The 6,948-nt window shown below is 34.8% G+C and overlaps 1 non-coding gene across 1 annotated transcript; it reads left to right on the forward strand.

The window, feature by feature from the left end:
* The first annotated feature begins 6,184 nt into the window (after positions 1–6,184).
* LOC120883859 (U6 spliceosomal RNA) lies at positions 6,185–6,291 on the forward strand. Its single transcript, XR_005726038.1, has one exon. It is a non-coding gene; the product is annotated as a U6 spliceosomal RNA (small nuclear RNA).
* The last annotated feature ends 657 nt before the right edge of the window (positions 6,292–6,948 follow it).

Below are 6,948 nucleotides of genomic sequence, written 5' to 3' on the forward strand. Positions count from 1 at the left end.
GACTTTTTAGCGTTATAATTCCCTTAGCCACTCTGTAATTCTTTATTAAGTTTTAATGTGGTTTAAATTCTCCATCTGTAGGCAATATATCACATTCCTGTCTCTGCCAGCCGGGCCAATACTTCCCCGTGGTCTGTTTTAGAGCTCCTTCTGGTGGTGTAAAACTATTATGACACATCCATCTGCAGCATCTGCATCCATTCAGTCTCAGAGTGATTGCAAAGACCTGGTCATCCAAGCAAAATAACAGTTGTGTTTGAAACACAAAACAAAAGAATGATGCTCAGCTTTACAAATTAAGAATAGTTACTCAACTTGGGTCTGTTAGAAAAGGGACAAGGGAATTCAGGGGAGGCAGATGATAATCACTCTAGTAGATGATTATTCTTCTGCCTGCAATATAAAGGATGGATTTTATATTTCTATTGTTGGATGATTTGAACTAATTATTAATATAAGAGTGAAGGTGGAGAAAGGTCTTTGGTTTTGTGCTACATTTTGCTTATATTAATATACTTTTTGAGAACAGGTATGATAGAGTAGGGCAATATGACTATTAGCTCCCTTGAAGGGTGTTGCTACCAACTGAAGAAATGTTCAAATTCTGGAGGTGGTAAGACAGCCATCCCAAACTTTACCATCTTAGTCATTTTGATGTGTGTAGTTCAGTACCTGTGCCTTTCAAATTTTGAATCTTTTTGTATCTATCCTACTGTGCCTTCCTCTTTGTCACATCATATAAATTACAAAGTAAAATTTAAGTACTTTTGAGTGTGGTGGTGCATGTCCTTAATCCCAGTGACTCAGGAGTTTGAGGCAGGAAGATTTCAAGTTCAAGACCAACCTGGGCAATCTAGTGAGACCTATCTCAAGAAAAAAAAAAAAAAGGTGGGGGGCTGTGGAAGTAGCTCAATACCCAATACCACCCTCAAATAAATAAATAAATAAAAACTTATTTGAGCTATAGTTGAAATATTTGTGTTCCCCAAAATTTGTATATTGAAACCCAATCCTGAAGGTGATTATATTAGGAGGTACAGCCTTTGAGAAGTGATTAGGTTTTGGGGGCAAAGCTCTCATGATGGGGCTAGTGTCCTCATAAAAGAAGGTGGAGAGAGATCTCTCTCTCCTATTAGATAAGGATACAGAAGGAAGGCACCATCTATGAATCTGAAAGAGCACCTTACCTGAATCTCCTGGTATGTTGACCTGGGACCTCCCAGCATCCAAAACCATTTGAAATAAATTTCAGTTCTTTATAGGCCACCCAGTCTATGGCATTTTGTTGTAGCAACCTAAATGGACCAAGACTGTACAGATGTTGAAATGAAATAAAGCATCACAGATTACAATCATGTGTTGCTCTGCACTAGAAAATGTGACCAGAAAACCATGTGAATATATTAAAAATAAACTGAGATGAGTGTTTTCTATTTTAAAGTCACAACAATGGAAAATTAAACACTTAATAGAAAGATTTTTATCTAAAATTGTGGCTTTGCCTCCGGAGAATATAGAGTATTTAGTTATACTAGTTATGTGACAAAATAATCCATCTTCTAAAGTAGAATTGATTTCTTGGAGAGAGACAGGAAATACGGTTAATAAAACAGAGAAACAGTAATATATGCTTTGGGCCGACTACTAATTAATGAGATGTCTTTCTCTACATAATGAATAAATGAATTTTCCAGGTAACTCCAAAAGAATAAATGAAGAAATGTCATGGGAAATAGAAGCATTTTTTTTGAAATAAAGAAAAAATAAAAACATATTTATTTGGAGGTTACAAAAAATTTCAACTTACATTGTCTCAACTTATTTCCAAAACAAACCAGGAGAATAGATGAAGTAGACATTGTTATTAACTATTGTTCCAGCAGATGAGTGAGAAAATAGAGAATTAGAGAATTGAGAAAGTATAGTGATTCCTTCAACAGCTGTTTTTGTTTATTTGTTTGTTTTTTGAGCAAGAAATCTGGGCATAAGGTAGTAAATCCCAAGTCCCTTCTGTTCAACCAAAGCCTTTCAGTGAATAGCTGTTAGGGGGACATTCTTTGAGATATATTCTGTGGCTTTTATGTCTTCTAAAAAAAAATCAGATAGCTCTTGTCATAAGCCCATAAATCTTGTAATATTCAAAAATTAACTGACAGGAAGACACACTGGAAGAATATTTCCTTAAAAATGCTAAGTCAAATGGTTACATGATTTTATTTTCTTCTTAAAACAATGAGAGTACATTTTTTGATAATCAGAGAAATTAATTGTCTGTAAAATACATTTTAAAAGACTTAATTGCTAGGTTCATAATTTGCATTTAATTAAATAAAATTTTACAATATTAGGATTGAGTTTTTTACTTCAAGAGCTATAGGTATTATTCAGGACTTTTTAAGGTACGGGTAAATTCTTGAGAATGTATATTGTAAGTAATTATTTTTAACTTTTTAACAGAATAAGAAAGTACCCCTTAAAGGGTCCATCCCCAGTCACCCAATGTCCTTCCATGAGGCCCCACCTCCTATAGGTCTCACCACCACCAATAGCAAAATAGCCTGGTTACTAAGTCTTTAGCATATGGGCTTTAAGGGAAATTTCAGATTGAAACCATAACAGTGGGGTTGAACTTTTTCAGGGATCACTAATGTATTTTTTTTTTTGGTAGGTGGACACAATATATTTATTTATTTTTATTCGATGCTGAGGATCAACGCAGTGCCTCACACATGCCAGGCAAGCACTTTACCACTGAGCTACAATCTCAGCCCCCACTAGCATTTTTGAAGTGAAAACAACCACACCAACATATTGTGCTGAAGGAATATTATGCCAAACCAAAATTCTATAATTTTCAGACTTCTACGGTCTTAAAGGAACCTTAGTGTTTATAAAGTCTAGGGTCTCAACCCATAAAAAAATTCAACTCTTAGCAATTATAATATTAAATTTTAAGAATTCTAGTATTCTAGAATACCATACTTTTTTGAAGTAATAGCTTTTTTAAAAACTATTTTTTTTAGTTGTTGATAGATCTTTATTTTATTTATTTATATGTGGTGCTGAGAATCAAACCTACTGCCTCACACATGCCAGGCAAATACACTACCACTAAGCCCCAGCCCCAGCCCAAATAATAGTTTTTTTTTGAGATATAATTCATATACCATATAATTCTCCCATTAAAAGTGTGCATTTCAGGGCTGGGACTATTTCTTAGTTGGCAGAGTGATAGCCTAGCACGTATGAGGCACTGGATTTTGATAAATCCACATAAAAATAAAATAAAGGTATTGTGTCCATCTACTATAAAACTATTGAAAAACGTATGCAATTCAATGGTTTTAGTATATTCACAGAGATGCACAACAATTACAATCTAATTTTAAAATAAGTCTACCCTCAAAAGTAACCTACTCCCTTCAACCATCATCTTCCAAATTTCCCATGATCACCAGACCCAGGCAACTACTAATCTGCATTCTTTCTCAATGGATTTGCCTATTCTGGACCTTTTGAATAAATAGAATCATACAATATGTGGCCTTTGTGTCTTGCTTCTTTCACTTAAATCATGTTTTTTTTTAAGTCTCTATGTGTTCAGTACAGATACATTTTTTTTTTAGTTGTTGGTAGACTTTCATCTTTTTTTTTCATTTTATTTATTTATTTTTATGTGGTGCTGAGGATCAAACCCAGTGTCTCCACAAGCAAGTCAAGTGCTCTACCATTGAGCTACAGTCCCAGTCCCCCAAGGGAAATGTATGTGCTTTCAAAATTTTACCTGTAGTTTCAGAGTTATCTGACTGCCACCCATGGGCCATAAGTTACCTATTCTTTTCCTCCCGAAACTTTGTTTATTTAACTACAAAAGTTTATTTATTTTTTCATGTATTAGAATTATAGCATCATAACTGGTGGGTTTAAAGCAATAAAATTTTTTTTATAAATAAAAAATCTCCATATTAATATAAAAAGATTACTTTTATTGTCTCTTTGTAAGTAATTTCCTGAATTTACTAAGATGTTCTGAAGAAAAACTTACTCAATTTGTCTACTAAATATCCTCCATTTTCTCTTCCCATGTCCCTTCCCTCTGTGTCTTTTCAATAAAAGTTTAAGGCAGTTTAAAGAAGTTCATTAGATAACACAAAGCAAAAGTAAAGATAATTAAGCAAAATTTGGAAAGAGAGAGGTTAACTATAAGGAAAATAAAATAAAATAATGTCTGCTTTGCATTAGAAAAGGACCCCCTGAGACAATGCAGAGAAGGAAATGTGATATTTTAGCTGAGTCAATGAGGATAAGCACTAAAACATTCCTAGAAGTACATTTTTTTTCTGGTATTAAGTCCAGAGAAAATGTTTTTCTATAAGTTCTCATTAGCAGGGTAGACGGAAGGATTAAACAATGTCTCTATACCCAGACAGTAAATTTAACAGTGTGTTTCTTGGGGCTACTTCTTGTACTGTTGCTCAATAGGGATCCGTAGCATGATGCTTAACCACAGGCTGTGGGCTGGATGTGGATGGTTTAACTGTGTCCCCCAACAAGGTTAATGTGCTGGAACTTTGTTCTCAGTGTTACAATGTGAGAGATTGTGATACCTTTAAAAAATGGGCTTAGTGGAAGATAATGAGGTCATTGGGAGTACTCCCCTCAGAGGGACTGATGATGATCTTGTAGAGTGAGTTAATTCTCAAGAAAGAGAATTATTAAAAGAGCGAGACTGGTCATTTCTTGCAATCTGCCTTCCTGTCTCACTATGTGGTCTCTTCCTCTTTCCTGTACTCCTGCCATGATGGCATCCATCATGAGGCCCTTACCAGAGGCCAAATCAATTGGATCACGGATCTTTGGCTTTCAATCTCCAAAACTGTAAGACAAATAAATCTCTTTTCTTTATTAAGTATTCAGATTCATTCATTTAGCTATAGCAATAGAAAATGCACTAATAAACTACAATTAAGTAAAAGCTACTTCCTGAGCAATATGGCCCTTGGATCAACACAAAGCTGGCTTTAGGTCAAGAAAATTTAGAAAAAGGTTTAGCCTATATTTCCTTTAATCAATCTTCTACAAATATATTTTTTTCATGAATTTTTTTTTAACGTTCAAGTAACACATGCATATGGCAAAGTATCAAAAAGCACAGAATGGCTTTGACACAACAAACATTCTTTTCTAGTCCTCACTCTCTAGACTCACTCATTGGAAGAAATAATTATGCTCTGCTTAGTTCTTTATAGTAATTATTTCATAACGCTAAGTAAAATGCTATTTCTTGATTTATAACTTTTAAATAACATCTAAATTTTAATTTTATTTAAAATTTAATTTCAGATTTAGCTGTTCCATTTCTATGATCAATAACACTTTAGTTATGCAATAAAATTCTTTCCTATTTCATCAGATATAATTCCTCTCTAAGCTGAAGATATTATCACATCTATATTTCCTTCCTGTCCATTTTATAGCGATCTAACAGCATACTCAAGACTGAGCAATTTATAAAGAACAGAAATGTATTGGTTCTTGATTCTAGAAGGGCAAAGGGGGGAGAGAGAGAGAGAGAGAGAGAGAGAGAGAGAGAGAGAGAGAGAAGAGAGAAGGGGAGGGGAGGGGAGGAGAGGAGAGGAGAGAAGAGAGTTTGGTCCTCTTTTAATTTTTTTAAGATTATAAAAACTCCTTTAATAAGTTTTTAATAAATAATTTTAGTTGTAGATGTACATAATACTTTTATTTTGTTTATTTAGTTTTTTTTTCTATGTGGTACTGGGGATCAAACCCAGTGCTTCACGTACGCTAGGCAAGTGCTCTACCACTGAGCCACAATCCCAGACCCTTAATAAGTATTTTTTAAAAAAATATTGCCCCTTATTTTTTATTTGTTCTAATCAGTTATACATGACAGCAGAATGCTCTTCAATTTATTTTACACAAATAGAACAATTTTTCACTTCTCTGGACACAAAGTAAGGCCACACCATTCCTGCAATCATACACTAATGGGTAATGATGTCCATCTCATTCCACCATCTTTCCTACCCCCATACCCCCTACCCTCCACTCCCTCCCCTTTGCCCAATCAAAAGTTCCTCCACTCATCCCATGCACCCCCCATTATGGATTAGCATCCACTTATCAGAGGATGTTAATGGTCCTTTATAAGAAATCCACTCCTGTGCTCGCTTCGGCAGCACATATACTAAAATTGGAACGATACAGAGAAGATTAGCATGGCCCCTGCGCAAGGATGACACGCAAATTCGTGAAGCGTTCCATATTTTTAATTCGCAGCTAGAAAACCATCTCTTCAAAAAATCCTTGGCAAAACATTACAGGAAGAGGAAATGGAAAATAACATTGAAAACCAACAATGGGAGATAGGACAGTAAAGGGGGGAAAATAGTCAAAGAGGATAACAAATCAGGTTTAGAAACATCAATAAACAAATATGGCTAGAAGAACAAATCATATCTCAATAATAACCCTAAATGTTAATGGCTTAAATTCACCAATTAAGAGACACAGGCTAGTAGAATGGATCACAAAAGAAGACCCAACAATATGCTGCCTACAGGAGACGCATCTGATAGAAAAAGATATTCATAGACTGAAGGTGAAAGGTTGGGAAAAATCGTCCCACTCATATGGAATGCGGAAACAAGCAGGAGTGTCCATACTCATATCTAATAAGATAGATTTCAAGCCAAAGTTAATCAAAAGGGATAAAGAAGGACACTTCATACTGCTCAAGGGAACCATACACCAACAAGACATAACAATCATAAATATATATGCCCCAAATAATGGTGCAGCTGTGTTCATCAAGCAAACTCTCCTCAAGTTCAAGAGTCTAATAGACCACCATACAATAATCATGGGAGACTTCAACACACCTCTCTCACCACTAGACAGATCTTACAAACAAAAGTTAAATAAAGA

The sequence above is a fragment of the Ictidomys tridecemlineatus genome, chromosome 7 (assembly GCF_052094955.1).
Source record: "Ictidomys tridecemlineatus isolate mIctTri1 chromosome 7, mIctTri1.hap1, whole genome shotgun sequence".
Taxonomy (NCBI): domain Eukaryota; kingdom Metazoa; phylum Chordata; class Mammalia; order Rodentia; family Sciuridae; genus Ictidomys; species Ictidomys tridecemlineatus.